This window comes from Dermacentor albipictus, chromosome 2, assembly GCF_038994185.2.
Source record: "Dermacentor albipictus isolate Rhodes 1998 colony chromosome 2, USDA_Dalb.pri_finalv2, whole genome shotgun sequence".
Classification (NCBI taxonomy): domain Eukaryota; kingdom Metazoa; phylum Arthropoda; class Arachnida; order Ixodida; family Ixodidae; genus Dermacentor; species Dermacentor albipictus.
The window spans coordinates 48,070,045-48,094,558 of NC_091822.1; positions in this window are offsets into that span (position 1 = coordinate 48,070,045).

The following is a 24,514-nucleotide window of genomic DNA, read 5'->3' on the forward strand; positions in this document are numbered from 1 at the left end:
TCTGCTGCTCTACGAGGTATAAATTATTTGTTGCCGGTATTACCACACCGGCAACAAATTCCACTTCATCCTCTTATGATCATAGGTATAGAACCGTTCTTTAAATATCAATCCTTGTTCGAATTTTTAAAGATGTGCACAATTTTCATGTTATATCACCAGGAAGTCCGTAGCACGGCCTCTTAACTGAGGTCTCGGCTGCGGTAACTGCATTAAGAGAAAGCACCTGCCTCCCAGCCTTTGGGCTCAAAGGCCTCCCGGAGGCATAGGTGCTATTTCAATGTTCTTGCATTTTAGCTCCATGTTCATTTGTGTGTATTGCGTTGTGTTGTGTTTTATGGCACATAGGCAACTAAGGCCATCATGCGCCAAGCTCGAGGTATAGAATTTTCCGTGTAATTTTATAAAAATATAAATAATCGTCGGTGGTGTTGTCTGCTTAAATAGTTAGAGTTACCTCATGATGGAGTAAGAAAAAGTAGGAATAATTGGTACTGATAAAAAATTACCGACGATTACGTTACTTCCTAATGCGAAATTTGAGCGCAGCAAATAAGCTGTTTCACCTTTTCGATAGATTGAGGCAAAGAAATCGAGCAACACATGTATGCGCTATCACAGATGGTTACATCTCGTGGACGAGATGTAACCATCTCGTCCACGTCAACGCAAACGTTCACAACTGGACCCTTAATGCCATATTGGCCTCCGCCGTGCATCAGTCGTCGCACTTGCATGAATGGGATTCGCGGAGATACGAGTCTTACACTCACCGCATTAAGTTGTGGAAGGTGCGCTGGCCTCGAGGGATATTTGTAACCGTTTGTTGTCGAAAAATGAGGAATGTCACCTTTCCGCACAGATTGCATGCATGAAGAACACAGTCTGAATTGACACAAGTCCGAGTTGGGAAACGCACACCGGAGATTCTCACGGCACGTATCCGGAAGCGGTTTCACGTCATTTTGGAACCAGAGCCGATCACACACTGAACACAAACTTCCAAACGGATTGTCTGTAAACTGTCGCCGGAAAGCATTTGTTGCACCCTGACTGTTTGCGAGCCTTTGTTTGCATTTGGCCTCGGCCTCGGCCGCGCGAACGGTAGAGTCTTCTCTGCGACGGCGATGAGCTTCTGCTTCAGCCTCGCTTACTGCTGGTTGCTCTCGACGGCGGCGATGAGCCTCCGCTTCGGCGGTGCGAACGGCAGGGTCTTCTCGGCGGCGGCGATAAGCTTCTGCTTCAGCCTCGCTTACTGCTGGTTTCTCTCGACGGCGGCGATAAGCCTCCGCTTCGGCGGCGCGAACTGCAGGGTCTTCTCGGCGGCGGCGATGAGCTTCTGCTTCAGCCTCGCTTACTGCTGTTTGCTCTCGACGGCGGCGATGAGCCTCCGCTTCGGCGGCGCGAACGGCAGGGTCTTCTCGGCGGCGGCGCTTAGCCTCTGCTTCGGCGACGCGTACTCCTGGATCATCTCGACGGCGGCGACGGTAAGCTTCTGCTTCGGCGGCACGCACCTCTGGATTCTGACGGCGACGGCGCTGGGCCTCTGCTCTGGCAGCTCGTTTAGCAGCAGCAGCAGACGGAGGACTTCCATCGGTCGTCTCGCTCATGGCTCAGAAAGAACTGGCAGATAATTTCGCAGTGGCGAACGGCAGCGGCAATTTCGGCTCGGGCGGTGCACATATACAGATCCGCCGCCACCGATCTGGCTCTCTCATTGCCACCGCACAGGGCGAACGGCAGCGGCAATTTCGGCTCGGGCGGTGCACATATACAGATCCGCCGCCACCGATCTGGCTCTCTGATTGCCACCGCACAGGGGTTGCATTGGAGGAGGAGCGAAGAAAGGAATTAAGTTCGAGCTGGCGCTTTGACAACCGGAGACTCGCAGGAAGAGGGGGGAGGGGGGCGGCGTGTACACCCAGCGGCAAACGATGGGGGCAGAAGCGCGCGCAGCAAGCGGACAACACGATAAAGGGAGGAGGGAAGACATAGCAGCGACTGACTGATGCCGCTGACGCCGATAGTGAGTCAACCCCAGCTGCGGAGTTGGTTTCAGGGACAACGCCGCCGATGCCGACACAAACAATATGATACCCTCGCTTCCGCAGCGCTAAGAACCAGGTCTAGCCGTGGGAAGGTGGTCACGTATTCGTCGACGTGCCGGGGCCTACGTGAAATAACCGGCACGTCGGCAACTGAAGAGCACCCTATCCGCCACACAAGAACAGGGGGGGGGGACCCTTTCCTCCTCTTTCTGCATGGCGGCGACGGTATTCTATGCAGTCACGTTATCTTGACTCTCTAGCGGCGTCAGCGGCATCCAGCGGTATCAGTCGGTCGCTGCTAGCGCTGGGGGGATGAAAGGGGGGCGGAGCTGGTTACGAGGCCGACGACAACGCCGACGACGACGCGAAACCCAGGAACGGACGCCAAAGAGCTGCGCTCTAAAACTTTTAAAGGAGGTCGGGTAACCTCAGTGGCCATCCTTGCCAGAGCAAGGATCTCGAGGCTCCTAACCAATCAAATAATGTCCTCAGCCTTTTTCTCAGGAATGAGAAATGGCTGTGGTGTATGAGGTGAAGTACTGCGTGATGATTTACATACTTTTAAGAAAACCATCTTCTGTTAAAAATCTAAAAACGCTAGACATATCCCCAATTGCATTATCACTCAAGAGCAGTGCTGGGTGAAAAGGGATGCATTGGTTATAAAACGGGGAAAAGCACTTTTTCCGTAGCTTTTCCAGATTACAACATGAAATTAAAATGTGATTGATTGTAAGTTCGTCTCCGCAAGTGCAGATTGGTTTGTCTTCTTTCTTCAGCAGAAAGTTGTGTGTAATGTGTGTGTGACCTATACGGAGACGGCAGATAATGACTTCCTTGAAACGCTTCTGGTGCACGCATGACTTTCATTCACCTAGAACTGGTTTGATTAATTGTAGCTTGTTATTGAGTTCGCTGTTCCAAGTGGACTGCCATTTTTTCCTTGCATTACTATGCGGTAAGTTCATGCAATCTCTATAGGGCATATTTACATTCTTAATTTGCTTGCCGTGAGCTTGAGCAGCACAGAAGTCCGCTCTTTCATTGCCATCTATGCCGACATGACTTGGTACCCAGCAGAGCCTGATGTTTTGGCCTTGAGCTGTGGCTGCTGTAATGCTGTGTATGAGGTCTCCAAGCAGAGGAGCCATTGCATTTCTAGAATGAAAGGCCGTGAGTACACTCAGTGAGTCTGTGTAAATAACACTGTTGGCGAGTCTCTCATTTACTATTTTTTCTATGGCTACACAGATAGCATAACTTTCCGCAGTGAAGATGGAAACACACTGTGGAAGTCTTACGATTTTATTCCAATTCCCCTGTACAGCTGATGATGATGATGTGTGGTGTTTTATGGCGCAAGGGCCAGGTTTGGCCAAAGAGCACCATGACAGGTGGTAATGTTGACGATGTATTGTGGATGACTTGCACAATGGACTCATCGTGGTAGATGTGATATGGCTGTAAAAGGGCCTAAAAACGTACGCTGCAAGTGGAGTGGAATATAGAGGTGCTAAAATAATGACACTGACTAGGATGTAATGTGGGCTATGGCAATGGACTTTCGTTAAAAGATGATGCAATGAAGCCATAACACTGACACCAGAGTTTCAAGAGAGCCGTTGAAAGCAGGGCTGTGAGTCATGTGCTTAAAAGTTGCCTGGCCAGATGATTTTCAGGGTGTCCGTTTCGGCTAAAAACTCTAAGACTGTTTGCAGATTAAAAAGCGGTTCATCGCTAAGAAAAAATGCAGGGTGAAACGGTAATTTCTCGCGATATGCAGCAGGGAAATACTTTTTCCTCTCTGTTTCCATTGTAGGGCACTGGATAAGAGCATGGAGGACAGTGAGATTATTGCCGCACTTAACACAACTTGGAGGGTCGCACCCAATCAAGAGATGAGAATGGGTGCCGTATGTGTGGCCTATCCTTAATCGGCAAAGAAGTACTTCTTTGTACCTTGCTATTTTCCCATTTATCCAGTTCCCCAGTTTTGGTTTTATTATGTGAAGCTTATTCATTGCTTGTTTATCCCATTCGCCTTGCCAATGATTCTGCAATTTACTGCGTAGAAAAGGCTTTAGGTCTGCGGCAGGGATGGGGATATTTGAATCTGCATCGCTAAAAGTTACTGACCCAGTGCTTTCGTCAGCAGCTTCGTTGCCTTTTATACCTTTGTGACCAGGTACCCAGCATATGACAATCACTTGATTGCACATATATAGGGAGCACAACAGACTGTACAGCTCACTAAAAACTGAGTTTTTATATTTTCTTGGTCTAAGTAGGGCTCTGACTACACTTAATGAATCTGTAAATACAATAGCCCTAGCACGTTTTGTGAGCCTTGTTTTGAACAGCCGATAGTATAGCGTAGGCTTCAGCTGTAAATATACTTGTGTGTGGATTTAGTGCTCCGGATACTGAAAATGAAGGTCCCAGAGCTGCGTAGGAAACTCCTTTAGAGGACTTGGAAGCGTCTGTATAATATTCTGTACAGGAGTACTTCTCCTGAAGTTCACGAAAATGGAATTGTATATGTGCTTCTGGTGCCCTCTTAGATATTTCTACAAACGAGACGTCGCATTCAATGGTCTGCCATTTCCATGGTGGGAGCAGGCGAGTGGGTGCCATTTGGACATTCTCTGGGACTAAGACACCTGTTTCTTCTGTCAGTGTTGCCAAACGAAGGCTCAACGGAGGTCTAATAGCTGGGCGGTTACGAAATAATCTGGCTGTAGACTCTTCATGAATAAGTGAGTGACATGGATGCTGAACATCTGATTTGACCTTGAGAGCATAGGAAAAGGTTAAATATGTCCTTTGGAGATGTAATGACCATTCATTACACTCCACATACAGGTTTTCTACGGGACTTGTCCTAAAAGCGCGTATACCCAAGTGGTGAATGGGATCTAGCATCTTTAAAGCACTAGTTGCAGCAGAGCTATATACTATTGCTCCATAGTCGAGACGGGACCGTATAAAGCTTTTGTAGAGGCTCAAAAGGCATCTCCTGTCACTTCCCCAAGATGTGCGGGACAAGAGCTTTAGCAAATTCATTGTCTTCAGACATCTCGCTCTCAGATATTTAAGGTGAGGGACAAATGTTAGTTTAGAGTCTAATATGATTCCTAAAAATTTATGTACGTGGCTGACAGATAGCCGTTGTCCATTAAGATAGACAACAGAGTCAGGTAATATACCTCTCTTTTTCGAAAGTAGAAGGCATGCGCTTTTTTGGGGGTTTAACTTGAATCCATTCTCGTCAGCCCACTTAGATATTTTGTTTAGGCCAAGCTGTATATGTCGCTCACAGATAGAAATGTTGCATGATTTAAACCCTATCTGTACGTCATCCACATACACTGAATAAAACATTGTTCGTGGTATGACGCTATAGAGGGAATTCATTTTTACGATGAAGAGCGTGCAGTTCAGTACACCACCTTGTGGCACACCTGTTTCCTGCGTAAATTGACGAGATAGTACTTTACCAACCCTCACACGGAACGCACGATTAGAGAGGTAGCTTTGGATCAGGTTCAACAGATTGCCTCTGACACCCATACTAGCCAGATCACGAAGAATTTCAAAACGCCAGGCTGTGTCGTATGCCTTTTCCATGTCTAAAAATACCGCTAATAAAAACAGCTTGTGCACGAAACGCATCTCGGATATTCGCCTCCATGCGGACAAGGTGATCTGTCGTAGATCTACCCTCCCTAAAACGACACTGCAAGGGGTCTAGTATTGTGTTGCTTTCAAGATAATGAATTAGGCGTCTATTTACCATTTTCTCAAAGAGTTTGCATAGGCAGCTTGTCAGGGCTATAGGCCTGTAGCTGCTGACCGAAGTTGGATCCTTCCCCTCTTTGAGAATAGGAATTACGACTGCTTGCTTCCAGGCTGGTGGAATATAACTGGCGGAGAAAATGGAATTAAAAAGTGATAGTAGGGTTTTGTGTGTTTCGGCGTGTAGGTGTTCAATCATCTCATAAACTATGCGATCGCCTCCAGGAGCTGATTTATTGCAGCAGTTCAGTGCAGCCTGAAATTCTACCATGTTAAATGGCCGGTTGTAAGGTTCATTTTTATTTCATTTCCGGTTCATAGGCTGTCGTTCCGCTTGTCGCTGATATCTTAGAAATGTATCTGAGTAATGGGATAAGCTCGAGATGTACTCGAAATGTGCTCCTAGCGAATCAGCCTGGTCCTCAATAGTGTCTCCTTGGGTGTTTACCAAAGGTAGAGGATGAGTTTCGCGGCCTTTTATTCTGTTGACCCTATTCCAGGCTTTCCGCTCGTCTGTATATGAGTTGATGCTACTAATGTATTTTTGCCCACTTTTCCGTTTGGCCCGGCGGCGTGTTCTCCTGCCTAGTGACTTTATTTTCTTGAAATGTATCAGATTCTCGGAGGTTGGAGATTCGCGAAGGTGAGTCCACGCCTTATTTTGATTCTTCCGAGCTTCCTTGCACTCCGTGTTCCACCAGGGAACACGTCGTTTGAAGGGCGATCTATGTGATTCAGGGATACATAGTGACGCCGAATCAACAATAAATGCTGTCAGATATGCCACGGCGTCATCAATAGAAAGTGCAGAGATGTCTTCCCAAGTCATGCGGGTGAGTTCTTTATAACGTTTCCAGTCGGCTGACTCGGTTTTCCAGTGGGGGACGTATGGAGAGCATTCATCACGTTTTGTTGATTTTATGACAATTGGAAAATGGTCGCTGCCATATGGATTTTTAAGCACGTTCCACTCTAGATACGGTACGAGTGTACCAGATACAATACTTAAATCGATCGATGAAAATGTTTTGTTTGCCACGCTATAGAATGTAGGCTCTTTATTATTTAGTAAGCATGCACCTGTAGTGAAGAGGAAGCTTTCTACTAAGCGTCCCCTAGCATCACAACGACAATCTCCCCAAAGAGTATTGTGTGCATTAAAATCTCCGATGACAATATAAGGTTCGGGTAGTTCATTCATAAAGCTTTGGAATTCTGTTTTTAAAAGACGGTAGTTCGGGGGGATGTATAGTGAGGAAATTGTTACCAGTTTATCAAACAGTATCGCACGGACTGCAACTGCCTCTAGGTGTGTTTTAAGCGATAATTGCCGGCAAGCTACACCCTTATCTACAATTATTGCCACCCCGCCAGACGAGGTAAGGGCGTCGTTGCGGTCTTTGCGGTAAATGACATACTGTCGGAGAAAGTTCGTGTATGAAGCATTAAGATTCGTTTCTTGGACACACAGCACCCTTGGATTGTACTTATTTAAGAGTTCCTTGATGTCGTCTAGGTTGTGGAGTAAACACCTGATGTTCCATTGTATTATCTGCGTATCCATAATGTATGTGTTTTGTGCTGTGTGTCTGAGAAATATAGATTATATAAGCTCACGAGACCTTTTCAGGCCCCTTGATGCGAGCTCTCTCTTTCTTCCCGGCGCGCTCGAGGGAGCTGCGCCGGTCCTTGGGCGTCTGAGACGCCGGATTTGTGCTTGTATCCATCACCTCGTCTGAGGCGGTGGATAGTGCCCGCGAAGCAGGCACTTTCGCGGGAGTGACGGGCCGATCTGCACGAGCAGTGGCCCTGGGTACAACAGGCCCGGAGGTCTGCTGGCCCTCATTTGCGGGCGACGGAACAGCGTTGGCTGCTCCAGTCAGGGGGGTGGATGGCGTGACCGCCGTCACTCTCCGAGTGACTTGGGCGGCCGCCGAACGATGTGGCGCTGCCCCTCGGCGTGCCACCTCGGTGTAAGAAGGACTGGTCTGATTGTTGGAATGGAAACGCTCGCGTGCCTCTGGAAAAGTCAGATTTAGTTTTACCTTGAGTTCTATTATTTGTTTTTCTTTTTTCCACGAAGGGCAGGATCGCGAGTAAGCAGGGTGGTCTCCTTCACAGTTGGCACAGTGGGTTGCTGAACTGCAAACGTCAGAAGAGTGTTCGACGGAGCTACACTTGGCACAAGTAGCACGCCCTCTGCAGGTTTGGGACCTGTGCCCAAAACGTTGACACTTAAAACATCGACGTGGGGTTGGAATGTATGGCCTGACACGTAGCTTGCAGTAACCGGTCTCGATTGATTCAGGAAGAATGCTGGTTCCAAAAGTTATGATAATGTGCCTAGTTCGTATTTCTTTGTCATCTCTTCTTATTTTAATCTCTTCTTGCCATCCTTCTAGTAATTCACTTTCACTAAGTTCCAGAAGGTCATCTTCCGAGATGACCCCGCGCACTGTATTCATTGTCCTGTGTGGGCCTACTAAGACGGGAATGTCCCCAAACGCTACAAGTTTTGAGAGTCTGTCGTACTGTGGCTTGTCGCGAACTTCGAGAAGAAGATCACCGCTTCCCATCTTTGTTACTTTATATCCTGGGCCTATTGCTTCAGTGAGGGATTTCGCTACAAGAAAAGGTGATATCATACGGACAGTCTTAGTTTCGTGTTGACTGTGAACGACGTGGTATTTCGGGAAGGACTCTTTTGGTTGCATCAAAAAGCTGAAAGGTTCATCGGTGCGCCCCCTCTTCAGGGAGCGATCAGGTAATAGGGGAAAAGCTTCAGCCATAAAAAATTGGAAAATTCGGCGGCGATGGTGGCCACCCACCACCGAGCCCAACAAGGGGACGCTACAAGGTCAGGAAAATACCTGCAGACGCCAGCCATGCATCGCCGCTATAACCTACTATACGATACCCAAGGTTGGATAACTACACCAGGTTAACCCTCGCCACCGGGAAGTCTGGAAGTGATAATAAGCGAAGAGAAGACAGGAAAGATTGAAAGTGTGAGAGAAAGACGAAGACTGAAGAGAAGGACAGGAAAAGGTGACTGCCGATTTCCTCCAGGTGGGTCAGCCTGGGGGTGCCGTCTATGTGAAGCCGAGGCCGAAGAAGTGTGTTGCCTCCGCCGGGGGGCCTTAAGGGTCCAAACACCCAGCATCGGCTCAACCTCCAGGATCCCCTTTTCCCCAGACACGGCTAAGCCGCGCACGGCTACACGCGGGAGGGTCCAACCCTCGTGTGCTCGGGTACGTGGTGTCGCAACACACCAAACGCCTGCTTGCGCAGACGCCCCTGCGGGGTCCCCTGTACAGCTGCGCTTCCTACATAAGCATCTGTTTTTGAACCGCCTGTGTAAAAAGCTGCAAAATTACTGTATTTTTCTTCAAGTGTGAGGAATTCTTGTATTATATGTTGTTGCGGAATTTGTTTTTTACGGAAGTGTGTTAGAGTGAAATCACAGATTTCAGGAAAATTGTACCATGGCGGCAGTGGACCTCGCCTTTGGGCAATGTTTGGCAATATGTCCAGCATGTCGAGGTTTTGGCATATCTCTTCGAAACGTAGGAGGAGTGGCCTAATAGCTTGTGGTTTGTTGTTGAATAGTGTTCTTGATGGGCACTTTGTGGCTATGGGGTAACATAGGTGTTTAGGAAGCGAACGGATCTTTAGAATTTACGAGCATGTGAGCATGGCTCTTCTATCTATAAGTGATGGCTCATTGGTTTCTACATGGAGACTGCTTATGGGTGATGTCCTGTATGCACCAGTGGAGAGACGCAAACCTGTATTATGTACTGGATCTAGCCGTTTCAGGTACGATGGTCTTGCTGACCCATACACTATACATCCATAATCCAGGGTAGAGCGTACTACAGAGCGGTAAATTTGTAAGAGACAAGTCCTATCGGCTCCCCAGTGTTTTCTTGACAGCACTTTGATTATGTTCAGGGACTGAGAAGCTTTCTTTTTCAAAGCATTTATGCGAGGCAGGAAGGTGAGCTTCCTGTCAAATGTTACACCTAGAAATTTATGTTCATTTTTTACGGGTAGATTTATTTCGTTCAGGTGTAGGGTGGGATCTATTTGTATGCCTCGTCTGAGTGAGAAAAGAATGGCCACCGACTTCTGTGGGGAAAAACGGAAACCATTTCTGTCTGCCCATGTTGCTAGTTTGTTTATTGTTAGCTGTATTTGTCGTTCGCATGTTGATATGTTCGAGGATGTGTACGCTATCTGGAGATCATCTACATAGAGAGAATACATAACGGATCTTGGAATTATTTTCCTGATAGAATTCACTTTTACAATGAAGAGTGTTGTGCTCAAAATACATCCCTGAGGTACTCCATTTGCCTGAATAAAATTCCTTGAAAGGGTTGAGCCAAGGCGGACACGAAATGTACGGTTAGACAAGAAGTCCTTCAGGCAGTTCAACATCCTGCCGCGGATGCCTAGTTCAGCCAGGTCCTGAATGATCCCAAACCTTCACGTTGTATCATATGCCCTCTCTAAATCGAAGAATACAGATAGACAGTGTTGCTTGTGTATAAAAGCTTCACGAACAGTGTTTTCAAGACGGACAAGGTGGTCGGTGGTGGAGCAAGCCTTCTTAAAACCGCATTGATGGACATCTAGGAGCTCCCGGTCTTCTAACACAAATGTTAATCTGATATTCAATAGACTTTCAAAAGACCCCAGGTGGCACGTCAGGTTGGGCCAACGTTGGAAACATATTGGCACATCTTGGCCCAATGACGGCCTAAGATTAACAGCGTGGTTCCAATATTGGCAGTGCCATTCTGGTTCCTGGCCCAATGTTGGCCTAAGGTTAACAGCGTGGCGCCAATATTGGCTGTGCCATTCTGATAGAGGTCCAACGTTGGCCCACATTACACAGTCAGTAAACAATATTGGCTGTGCCATTCTGATAGAGATCCAATGTTGGCCCACTTTACACAGTCAGTAAACAATATTGGCTGTGCCATTCTGATAGAGATCCAATGTTGGCCCACTTTACACAGTAAGTAAACAATATTGGCTGTGCCATTCTGATAGAGATCCAATGTTGGCCCACTTTACACAGTCAGTAAACAATATTGGCACTGCCGTTCAACAAGGCGGGAATTATTGGACCGACTTTCGTATGGATTTGCCAATATGGGTTACTAGTTTGCTTTCTTTGGAGGACATTGACCCGTAATAAGCTAATTTTCGCCTTGTCGGCTTTTAGTGCTCTACGACTTGCTGAGATTGAACAACGTGTTTTGAAAACTAACGCGCTGATCACAGGCACACTGCACAGGAACCAAAAATATGTTCTCCCATGTCAACTCCATGAATGGTACACCTCCATTATTGCACTTCTCGTTTACCGAAATGTGTCCCCTAAAAAGAAAAGCCAGTGTACCACGTAGCAAGCAGGGGAAGTCGCATAAATTTAGCCGCTGCTTTATTGATTGTGAATAAGAACTTGAGCTTTCCATAAGAAGCAGCGGTATTGCGAATTTGCCTGCGCATTGTATTTTTTGCATGTACGCTCCGTGGCTTTAGTGGGTCAGGATTCTGAGGAGAATCGAGAAAAACAGTGCCTCAGAGCTGATGGAACCGTTTTATATTTCATCGAGATGGAGCGCATATGCATTAGTTAAACTATTGTTTGTTTGTTTAGCATGCATGGCATGTTGCGGCGACATCATGCTCCTGTTATAATATATTTGTTTGTTCGTGCATGTGTAGTAAGCTCCTTGTATGAATGCCCCTGACAGAAAAAAAAATTAATTGCATGTTTTGGCATTTGCGTGTCAACAACCTCTTGTCTTTGCCTTTAGTTGGCACGGCGCATTCCGGATTTTTTTTTCGGCCTAGCTTTCCGTCCTTCAGCCCCCACGCACCCAGGTGAGCCTGGTCAATGCTATCAGTCAAGCGTTCAGACAGCCATAAGCTGCTGTGTCGAATTGGGTGCTCTCGGAAGCATGGGGGAAAACGGCGGGGTCACTATTGTCCTCCTTGTCGCCCTCCATCGCTGCCACCCCAAAACCCGTTCGGGCTAGGTCCAGCGGGGGAAGTGGCGTTCACGCCGTATTCCAACGTTACTAGATTACTTTCAGTTGTCAAACTCCGCCGCGGCACCTGGCCCCTTTCTGTCGCGCCCGCGGGGTGGCGCGCGCGACACTATCGGCCCGAAGGCGGGTGGTGCGACCAACGTTTGTGCAGGTGGACAGAGACGCCGATGCGTGCAGAAGCGTGCCACGTTTTGCTCGTGTTTCTTATTTGTGTGCCAGGAAAATGCTGCACGCCTTGTGAGCAAACATACCTGCAATGGAACAATGAAACGGCAATGAAACAAGAAAAAACACGAGAACGAGACAAAGTGATAGCTAGGGAGGGCGCAGCGCTCTTCCTATCACTTTCTCTGTTCTCGCTCCTGTTTTTTTGTGTTATTAAATGTCGGCGAGCATTCTACGTCAACATAGTTTATCAGACCAGCGCCTTTGAACTTCGTGCGCATTTCCTAAGGGATATAAAATTGTTACACTAATCATGTCAGGTCATGAAAGATTTTTTGGAACTGCTGAACTTGACAGAACAGAATGCAATTCAAAAGAACCTGAAGGTTTTTGCACCACAACAAACGACAAAGTCACTGCGAGTAACTTTGATGTAGACTTTAGACGTTGTCGATGATCTGCCGCGTCCAGGTGTGCTAGCTATGTTTCGACAGCCAAGTTACATCAAGATCCACTGGAGGTAAGACACACTGTTCACATTTGTTGTGACTACATTCAGATTGCACTGTTTGCTAGGAAATTCCCTCTCACGTTTCTTTCAGCAATCCATTAGACTAGTGCGTTCCTTCGGTTGAGATGAGTCCCATCCTACTATAACCAACTTCACGCAGATATTCCGCCTTCTAAACCTGTATACACCTGTTAAAACAGCGCTACGTGGTAGTGTGGACGGTGTGCCAGGACCTGTGCTCGTCAGCATCAATGACACGTTCAAGCAGACGAGAGAAGCCTGCAAGTAAAAAAAGTAGTCTTCGCAATGCCATTGAGGCGACGTTGATAAGTTGCCTGGAGCGAAGCAGCTCACCAGAATGTGCTTGCAATGAGCATAGCAATGAGCAATGAACATGGGGAACAATGTTGTTTATTATCTGTGTGGATATGTTATTCGTAAAGTCACAAAGGGTGCCCCATGGGATCTATGCATAACGGACATAAGCTTTGAAACCCCGGCAGTTGGCTGTGACAGTTACTTGAGTGCAGAAGTCTCAAGCAAGGTTCCTTAAAGCACCCGATGCCAAAGATACTGGGCTCTATGAAGACTGCTAACAAAAGTGTGTCGGCTTCCCTGGATGAGGCAGGCCTTTACGGAGAGATATTTTGGAAGGTTTTAGATTATCTAGAGGGGTGCTGCCTCCCTCTTCTTGGTTGTGCAGCGCATATGTTCGCGTTCACGTGCGAAGTACTGAATTTCTTCATTGTTATGCGGATGCAGTTTTACTTCAGGGATGCAAACTTTCGACTAGAAAGCAGTCATAAGGTAGCTGTAGCAACCAAGAAAGCGTGTCTTTTGTGAATATCGATGCATAATGCTTAGATTCATCAATCCGGCGTTGTACTGGTCCTATTCTTTTTTTCATGTGTACATAAAACATTCCACTAACGAAAATCCTCACTCTCCTATTCATTCGCCTATTAGCTGCTTTTTACAGAGTGCACAATGTAAAAAGGCTATTCTTTGAATATTTAGCGCCACGAAGTGCAGCAAGAAGAAGAAGAAGAAATTTTAATAAAGAATAGTCCGGCAGTGCTTGCTGTGGTGGCCTCAGGTGACGGCTCGAAGTCCTTGGACTCGAGCGGCATCTTCGGCTTGCCGGACGGCCCAGAGCTGGTCTGCCAGCTCTGAACTTCTGATAGCCGCCTTCCAGCGGCGGCGACGCCTACTCAATGCCACAATTTTTTTTTTGTAAGTGCAGCAAACAAAAAAAAATTGTGGCATTGAGTCGGCGGCGCGCTGCTGCTTTGGGAAGCTTCCGCAGCCAACCGGGCCAACCATGGCGGCAGCGCCACCTCGCGAGAGGAGACGGCAGAGGGTCACCTTCTCGCGCCGCTCCCAGGCGGAGTTTTACAACTGAAAAGTATCTAGTAGCGTTGGCCGTATTCTTCGTTCACCCTTTCCTTTCACTCTTTCCTTCTATGCGTCGCTAGCATGCCGACTGGGTGCAACACCGCCTGAGTGCTTGCCGTCCGTTCTTGCCAGCGCACTCCTCTCGGGAAAAATGCTCGCTTGCGGTCGTAATTCCTACTGAGAAGCTTACATCTTGAAATACGCAGCAATGTGGCCACGAATTTTTGTGAGTGTTAGAATAAATATAGGCGAAACAACAATTAGAAAAAAAGTCGGCACTCGTGGCCACCGTCTTCGATGTGGGATGAACTCGGATACAAAGAAGCATGGATCATACAATGGTGAGTGCATTTGTTTTGCGCATGTTATAAGTTTTATCACAAGCAATATCACCCAAGCTATATCACCCAAGCAATATCACGCGGTATATATATTACTGAAACAGGCCTGGCTAATGTAGAGTGCCTGTAATTAAAGAGCTCTTTTTATTTGCAGCCTTTGAATAGCGCCTGTAGTAGAACCACGTCTAAATCTCTGTGAATTTCACCCAAATTCCAGGACTATGATTTTAGCAAGCCACGCGTTCGGCCTGATCCTCCTAGTGATGCCGAGGAACCACGCTTCTTCTCACTGGTATAGGTCAAGCATCATTTCCAGCTGACAGTATTTCTTTTCGTATAATAAATGCTTCTTTTACTAGTGTTTCTTGACGGAACTTCTCGGTTTCCACATCAAAAATTTCGCACGAAGGCCGCATTGTGTCTACACAGTCTGAAACTAGGCTTTTTGTGCTGCAGCAGGTTTTGCTGCAATTTTTAATTTTAAAGTGCTGCGCTGACTAGGCGTGAGCTGTAAACAAAGCGGACGGATCCTGCGCATTTTATGTCTGTTCTAAATATTACGTTACACCTTGTACAAGGTATGCCATATATGTCGAAATATTAAGAAGTGTTACTTGACAAACCTCTTGCAAGAAAGTTTCTTGATTCACCCCTTCGAACTCTCTGCTCAGACTTATAATATTGTTGCAGTATGACGATTTTTCATATGAAAACTCTCCCACATACATTTGTCATACCAGCATCTCTGACAATGTTTCTTTTCATTTTACAGTGCAAACGTTTCCTCCAAGTAATGGTGAAGTCGCTATGCGATATGGTGGCAATATCAACAATATCAATATCAGCAATATCAATGGTGGCCTCGGGGGCCTGATAAGCCCGCTGTCATCCAAGCACTGACAAACCTGCCTACCGACGTCAGCTCCCTGCCCTGAAACCCCTGGCCAGCCCACCGTCCTCGGCACCTTGCGCAATTCCTATCCGGAGGGCAGTGCCTGTAAATAAACTGTTTGAAGATAACCGGGCGTCACCCATCTAGGTCCACGGAAAATGCCTGTTTGTGAAAATTTATTCGCAAATAAACTGCCATAAACGTCAATTTCAGTATTCATTTATTATTATTTGCAATCATATATGACTTCTGCTTCTTGACATCTTTTTGTCGAGCTTTCCTAGCTACTATTGAGGAAGACGGTAAGGGGACAATTGCTACAAAAAATGCCGCTAGCAAAATGTTTGCGGTAAGAATATGTGCGTGCTCTAAAGCCAGCATATCTAGAATATTCGTCATGCAAAGGGCATTGGCTCAAAGCTGGCATTAATAATTGCAACAATATGGCTCAACACTGGTCCTACGCTGGCAGCACGATGGTACAGTGGCTAGAATAACGATGGCTGCTGCATTGGCATAACATTGGCCCAATCTTGGCTTTAACGCTGGTCCTACGATGGCTGCTGCATTGGCATAACATTGGTCCAATCTTGGCTTTAACGCTGGTCCTGCGCTGGCAGCACAATGGCTGCTGCATTAGCATAACATTGGTCCAATCTTGGCTTTAACGCTGGGCCCGCATTGGATTGGGTTGCACTTTGCCAATATGCCAACATTGGTCCAACATTGGTACCAATTTTTGCCAGCATTGGGCCATGGTTGGACCAATGCTGGTGTGCTGCCTGGGACTTTGCTAGACAACTAGTCAGAGCTATGGGCCTATAGCTGCTAGGAAGGGTGAATGGTTTTCCGGGTTTTAATAAAGGAACAATAATGGCCATCTTCCAGGCTTCGGGAAGTTTCCCCGATACCCAAACTTTGTTAAAAAAATTTAAAAGTGCTTCCACAGCCGGTTCAGAGAGATGAGCTAACATATGATAATCAATTTCGTCTGGGCCAGGTGAAGTTTGCTTACCAGCGGACAGCACTCTATTTATTTCCTGAACTGTAAGTAAGTTATTATAGGGTTCATTTGTACCGCCACTTGTCGGCAGTCTTTGTCTTTCAGCTGTGTTTTTGTATTTCAGGAATGATTCTGAATAGTGAGATGTACTGGAGAGCGCAGAAAAATATTCACCCAGAATATCTGCCTGTTCGTCTATATTTGTCTGTGTACCAGGGTCAGAGAGAAATGGAACCGTGAATGGGGAGTAGCTGCCATTTATCTTTTTTACCATCTCCCACATTTGTTTTGACGTAATTGTGCTATTGAGGACACGTAACCTTGCCATGAAGTGTTTTCTGCATTACGGCGGATATACCGGGCTTTTGCTCTGACCTTTTTGAACTTGATGAAATTTTCCTGCGTTGGGTACCTACGAAAAATTCCCCAGGCTTTGATTTGCCTCCTTTTTGCGTCTCGGCATTCTTCTGTGTACCAAATTTTGTGATTCTCTTTTACTACTCCTGAAGACTGAGGAATTGCCATGCGTGCAGCGGTTAAAATACAATTGGTGATAGCTTCATTCAGTTCGTCTATGCTTAAATCATCTGAAACTATTTTATCTAAGCTGGCCCTTTCTTTAAAAAGTGCCCAGTCGGCTAAATACAACTTCCACCGTCGTGGTTTTGTTGGGATGACTTGTGGTGGAGAGGTTAGGCTGACTAATACAGGCAGGTGATCGCTGCCGTATGGGTTGTCGATGACATCCCATTTAAAATCGCTAAAAACAGAGGGTGAACTAAAAGACAAATCTATGCAACTCATTTTTCCCGTGCTCGGAGAGCAGTATGTACTTTTGCCAGTGTTTAGGAGGCAAACATTATTGCTTAAAATAAAATCTTCTAAAATACGGCCTCTCGCGTCAGTGTGTGCACTTCCCCGAAAACCGGAGTGGGCGTTGAAATCACCAACAAGCAGGTACGGCTCTGGTAGTTGTTCTAAAAGGGTTTCTAAATCATGAAGTGTTACTGTTAGGTTTGGCTCAAGATATATATTGCATATTGTGATCGTCTTAAAATGGATGGCAGTGACAGCAACAGCTTCGTATTTGGTTTTAAGTTTGATTTCTTGGGTTGCAATACCAGTCTTAATTACAGTAGCAACACCTCCAGACAGTCTACTTGCGTGTTCTCGGTCAGACCGAAAGACATTGTACTTGTTTAAAATGTTTTTTTGTTTGGGACCTAAGTTGGTCTCCTGTAAGCATAAAGCCACTGGGGACAGTGTGTTTAACAGTTCTTTTATGTCACTGTAGTTATTTATTAGTCCTCGGCAGTTCCACTGTATAAGGAACGACATGTTTGATGAGTGTAGTTAAAATTAGGATGTTGGTTTTCGGGGTGCCAATACTGGGGTTTTTTTCTTTTTTTTTCCGCTCCAGGGAGCTGGGCTTCTGCTGCAGCAGAGGCGAGTTTTGTGTTATGTCCATTGCCTCACTAGAGGCTCTGGACTTCCGCGGTGAACCCGCGGGTGTACGGTTAGTGGGCTTCTCTCGACTGGGGGAAGCCTTGCGGGCGGCCGACTGAGAGGCCGGCACGCCTTTGTTCAGAGGTGGCAGAGCAGCCTTCGCTGCGTCTGCCGGGGGCAGGAGTGGCCCTGCCTCAGGCTTTGCCTGGGCGGTGGCCGAGGCCTGGTGTGGTGCGCCGCCCCTGCGCATCACATCGCCGAAATTTGTTTTTGCTTTGAATTGAAATGTTCAGGAGAGTCGTTTTCGTGCCTCTTGATAAGTTATGTTTTGCTTGGTCTTTATCGTTAGAATTTCTTTCTCTTTCTTCCAGGTCAGACATGATCTCGAGTACGCGGGGTGATCCCCTTCACAGTTCGCGCACAGCGGTGCAGCGGTACAGTCCACGGATTCATGAGCATTTGATGAACATTTGGCTCATGTTTGGCGGCCACGACAGCTCTGAGAGCCATGGCCGAATCTTTGACATTTGAAACATCGCCTCGGGTTTGGAATGTATGGTCTTACAGTTATTCTAAGATAGCCTACTTCTATGGATTCGGGGAGTTGGCTGGAGGCAAAGGTCAGGATTATGTGTTTTGTAGGTATTTCCTTGTTGTCTTTTCGGATTTTGATACGATGGACTTCGGTGACATTCTGGTCTTTTAGACCATCCAACATCTCTTCTTCAGAAAGGTTCAGGAAATCGTGCTCAGATATTACTCCTTTGACTGTGTTTAGTGAGCGGTGAGTAGTTACGGTTACCCGCACGTCTCCAAAGGACACTAAGGTTGGTAGTTTCGAGTATTGTGCTTTGTCTCGGATTTGGAGAAGTAGGTCGCCACTGGCTAGCTTCGTCACCTTGTAGCCAAGGCCCACAGCGCGAGTCAGAGATTTTGATACTATGAATGGGGACATCGTTCGAGCTGGTTGATCTGGATCTTCACTATGTATAACATGATACCTGGGAAAATGTTCGTTTGTTTTTTGGAAGCATTCTGAAGTTATGTCCTCGGTCCGTACTCTTTTTGGAGTGCGATCATTTTCTGGGAGAGGTGGAGCCATAAAGTGCGTTTAAAGTTGGGTCATGGTGCCAGCCGCCCACCATGGAGCCCAACGAGGGAACGGGACAGGAACTCGCAAGCAAGTCCTGCCCACGCCAGCTGTACACCTCAACTATAACCTAATACGACATAACCAAGGTAGGTTAGTCACACAAGGTTAACCCTTGCCACCTACGAAAAATTGAAGTGAACAGAAGATACAAGAAGATAGGACAGGTGTGAAAGAGGGTAAAGAAAAAGCGTTTAGAGGGAGAAGACAGGAAAAGGTGACTGCCGATTTCCCCCGGGTGGGTCAGTCCGGGGGTGCCGTCTACGTGAAGCCGAGGCCAAAGGGGTGTGTTGCCGCCACCGAGGGGCCGTAAAGGTCCGAACACCCGGCATTGGCTCAACCCCCAGGATCCCCTTTCCCCCGGACTCGGCTAAGCCGCGCACGGCTACACGCGGGAGAGTCCGACCCTCGTGTGCTCGGGTACGTGGTGTCGCAACACACCAAAGAGTGCTTACGCAGACGCCCCTGCGGGGCCATGTTCATTTATTATGCATACTATATCCATAGAAAACTACATGTATCACTATAATAATTTTATTCTATATATCATTTTACGCTTCTATGATGCGGATTGATTTTAGGCCACTTTACAGTCATGTTACATCCCACCATCGCAACTCACAAATCAGCGCTTAACCCAACATTCTAAGTCATGGCGCTCTTTGGCCACACCTGGCCCTTGCGCCACTAAACAACACACATTCATTTATTCAAGAGATTTGTGCTGCAGGTCTCGGCAAGAATTTTCGACCCTCTTGAATTTATTGCTCACTCCACACTTTCCGTAAAGATATTGTTCCAGAAGTTGTGGGAGTTAGGGATTGGTTGGGACGATCCCTTGCCTGAAACATTGCAGCCTGAGTGGGACTGCTGGTGTAAGGAGCTTCCATGCATCGAAGGAGTGTCCATTCCATGATTGATAGCGGCAGACTTTAGAGACGATTATACGGAGAAAGTGGTGCACATTTTCTGTGATGCAAGACCCAAGGCCCACGGTTCTGCAGCATATATCGTGACCAGGTCTCCGCCCGGACTAATAAATGTAAGTTTGGTCATAGCTAAATCAAGAGTGGCCCCTTTGAAACGCCTAACGCAACCCCGATTGGAGCTGATGGGAGCCCTTGTTCGCGCGCGACTATGTCACTACATTACCAAGGCCTTGGATCTGAAGAGTGTTGCCATCATCCTCTGGAGTGACTCTGCTGTAGCTATGTACTGGATCAAGGGAAACGCTGCCAGATGGAAGCCCTCCGTAGGAAATCGAGTCTCAGGGTTACAAGCGCTGACAGACCCCAAGGAATGGAAACACTGCCCAGGTTCAGACAACCCCGCTGACCTAATCGCCCGCGGCATTCTCCCATCAGCCCTGCTGGAAAGCGAATAGTGATGGAGAATACCACGTTGGCTTCAGGATGATGACACTCATTGGCCAACGATAAGTGAGCCGAACTGGAAGGTTGCCGAGTGCCAAATGGAAGAGCGAAATGTTACATGTTGGCGAGAGGCGTAAATAGTACAGAGCAGAGAGAGAGAGAGAGAGAAGATCTGCAATTACTGGATTTCTGTGGTTGTAGCATGACATCAGTGTTTTTACAACGCTTAATGAGTGTGTATATGACCGCCTTATGTAGTTTTAACTGCATGCTATGTCTCGTAGCCGACAACAGTGCATACGCCTCCGCTGTAAGATGCTTATGTGAGGGTGAAGAGCATCGGACTCCGAAAAGGATGGGCCGACGGCTGCACACGACACGCAAGCATGGGATTTAGACGCATTTGTGTAATATTCTATAATTATTCTGTTCTATAATTATCGATGGCATCAATGCCAACCAAACCTTTTTCGACCTACACAAATACGCGCTACACAAATACCTTTGTCCCGCACCGTTCTTCAACATTTGGAAGAGCAGAAGCCTGCAGCATGCTTTTGGCAACCAAGGTTTTCTGTCTTTCAGGTGCTTCATTGAGCGAGACTTTACATTCAGCGTTTTCACAGAATCTTTTTCAACATTTATATGGTATTCCAGTTTTAAATCTATGAGTCGCCATATTTTTTCTGCCAGTGAGCATTGGAGAGTTCCGGTTGGTGCATTTGTTTGTGCGACAGTTAGTCTCGTGTTTTCTCAGCTTTCGGGATAGCTCTCAGTCAGTATTACGAGCATTCTTGCAGGTTAACCTGGTTCACGTCCTGCCGGAATTGGTGGTGTCTTCGAGTTTCCTTTCTAGGCCTGTTTATGAGGGTTCATGCGTGAGGTTTATTTTTCTATTACATTTCTTTCTGTTCGTTTTTCAAAAGATTACTTGTTTGCTGTGTCACGAAAATATCTCTACAATGATTTGATGTCGGTGCTGTTTCTGCTGCCGTTTTATCGATTAGTATACATCACATTACCAGGACATGATGTACTTGCAAGAGTGCGCCATATGCCGGTTCCTCCTTCTGCAAAACTTGTTTTTACAGATTACACACTGAAATCTTGCAAGTTCAATCATGGCTTCAGAAAAAGAATTATTTTATTTCCTCAATTAACGGTCGCCTTTGTGACGTGCCTGAATCTATAGAACATTGTTTTATTCGTTTTAAAGGTGTCATTTTATTCTGGGATGTCCTCCATAGAAGCTTGCAAAAGTATTTTGATCTAACTTCTCAGTGTCCGATATCTTGTTCCCTGTGATGATGTACCATTCGCTATGTTCTTACTGATAGGCCTGCATAGCATATGGAAAGCTCGAATGCAAGACCTAGCGCAAAGAACAATTTCCTCAATATAGCATTTCGCTGAAATGATTACGCATTCAAAGGACGTTTACGATCAAGAAGAATGTCAGCCGCACAATTGGTATACATTTTTGATTAGGTGTTTAACTTCTCCTTTGAAGTTTTTGTAGTGATGGAAAAAGTTGCTTTGTGTGACGTTCTCTTTGTATGTACTGCTCATTGACCTGTGATTGGCTATGACCACCTAGTGCTCATATTGTTGTAAATAGTTGCAGTAGATATATAATTTCGATCATTGTTATAAATTCCATACTTAACAAAAGAAAGAAAGATAAAGCCGCTGATACGTTGGGGAAGCGTACTCAAAAGTAAAAATGGGCGAGTCGGTATGGAAGCAGGGCTAAATTCAGAGTGCGTACTAGGACACAGGCTAAGACACTGTGTCCTGTCTTTCCTTGTGCCTTAGCCTGCGTCCTAGAATCGTATTCTTCTCGCACCCCAGAGGCGCAAATTCGATTCGAACCCAGACCAAAATTTACCAATTTTTCTTTTGAAAGCCATTGATTTACTTTGCAGGAAATTCCTTGTGAAATTTGACGTCTATTCAAGCATTTCTGACGTGTTTTTACTCTTTCTGGACGGGTTTCGAGGCAAGAGCGCTGGTAATTCCACCAACTGTGTTCGTAATTTTCTTTTTTTGTTGGCCTATAATAATGTGTTGTTGACTTACACAAATTTATGCAAACCTGCAATTTTGATGCTTGTTTTTCATCTGTACCCCTCCACTGTAATGCCTGAATGGGCGCTGTGGGTACCAAATAAATAAATAAATAAGTGACGCTCTAAAAATTATGCCGTCATGGGTTATGCCAGCCTGTCTCCACGTGTCAAGAAAATGCTTTGAAAGCGATGAACGGCGAGCTCGGTAGCGCAAAACTACCCGTTACTTCCTCCGTGCATCCTCGCCTGTAATGGCAGGTGCCGCTAAATGTTACCGCGTGCTAAACAATCTCCAGTGGTCCGGCAACCATGTGGGCCAAATCCTACCCAAGAGGCACCGCGCACATAGCCCCGGAGAGTGGGAGGGGCAGCATGAGAGGAAGTTGGCTGGCGGAGGCTAGAGAAATCACCTGACGTCCCTTCTTGTATTTTCCCGTCCTCTATGCCGGGGCATCAGAAATCCTGGCGCAGTGCGTGCCAACTTGAGTGCTGGTGGCCGGCAGAGTTGGTTGAATTCCAAGCGAAGATGCGGCGATGTGGCTTGCACTAATCCGAGAAAGCCTGTGAAAAGCAGCGATGCGCCGAAATTCGTCTCCGATGATCACCGCCGCCACTGCCAAACTGAATGTAAATTTAAATACACTGGTCTATTGGCTGTCAGGAGTACCATAACACATGATCTCTCGAAGCTTCCTTCATTGAAAAGAAAGTTGTGATCCGCGAGCGTGACGGTCGCGTGCAGTCATTGTCACAGGGAACATGCCATTTTCATGCTTTATTCGGCTTCATTATAGTAGCGTAAAGTTTTCAGTCGACCGTTGATGACAATTGTCATTCTATTGCGATTGCATCGCGGTAGTCCGTCATCGCGTCGCCATGGAGACGTTGCCGTGCTATCGTGGTCGCTGCAGTTTCGTCACACGACTCTAGTCACGCCTTCGTAATCACGCCATCGCCAACTCATCGCCATCCCATTTTCCTTGCACCTGTGTCACAGTGTCGCAGTCGTACATTCCTTGTCATACCGTCGTTGTTGTAGTTCGGCCGTCGTCATTTCATTCTAGACAACCGATCCTCGTAATGCGGTCGTCGTCATGGTGTTGTTTTACCATCGCAACGCCTTCAGCGTTCCATCGACGTCAATCTCTCTCCGTCATTTCATAGTAATAATGTAGTCGTCATTCTGTAGTGATTATGCCGTCATTATCATCCCATCGTCGTCATTGCGTTGTTCTCAGGCAGTCCCTATCATGCATTCTTTTTCATACCGTCGGCGACATGCCCTCGCAGTCGTGCCATCGTGGTCATTCCAGCTCGGTCATCCGGTTGTCGTCATACCTCGTCGTCACGCCATCGTTGTCCCACGCGTGTTGCCATCTCATTATCACGTCGTCGTCTACACGCTGTCGTCCCTATATCATCGTCGTTATTTAAGAGTCGACATCTCATTGTGGTCGTGCCAGCACCGTTGTACCGCCTCTGTCGTTCCATCGACATCACTCATTTGTCATTGCATTGTTCTCGTTGCGTCATGGTGATACAGTCGTCGTCATGCTGCCATATTCATGGGGCATATCGTCAACGAGTGACATTGCAATGTGGCACGGTATCGGACTATATCGCATATATCTAAAGTAACGAAAGTCTCAGAACGACCACTATAAACGTTAAATAAACGCTATTTCAGGAGAACGATGTGCGCTACATTGCTCGAATGCTAATCGCATAACTGTTGACAGTCATCGTGAACTGAATTCTGCCATAATTTTTTCCCTCCGCGCTCCGTGTTTTGCCCCCATTCTCCCTTTCGCATAGTCCGCCACGGGCTGGTGTCACTGGACTCGTCGCGTTTGAACAGGCAGCTGGCAAGGTATGAGTCACTATTTCTTTCCCAATTACCCTGTTGTAGACCACAATGGCTGTAGTCTAACGATGACACAGTTTTCGGGGACAGAATGGAGGACTGTTCGGGCCTCTACGGAATAACATCCTGCATGTGTACGAGCGCATCGCTCTGTTTGCAGCTCTGTGGAGATCGGCGCGTTCGCAAATGTGACGCAAGCGCACGCAATTATATTTCAGATGGCGAATCCCTTGTTTGTGCGTCATAAAAAGTGCACGGATAAGGCAAGGGCATGTTATATCCGATTTCCCAACCCACATCTGTCACGCCCGCGTGTGCTCTTGCGGAAAGCGTCTGCACCGCTGAGCGTGGGTGCGGAGTGCAAGCGGAAATCTGGGGAAGATTAGTCATCGGC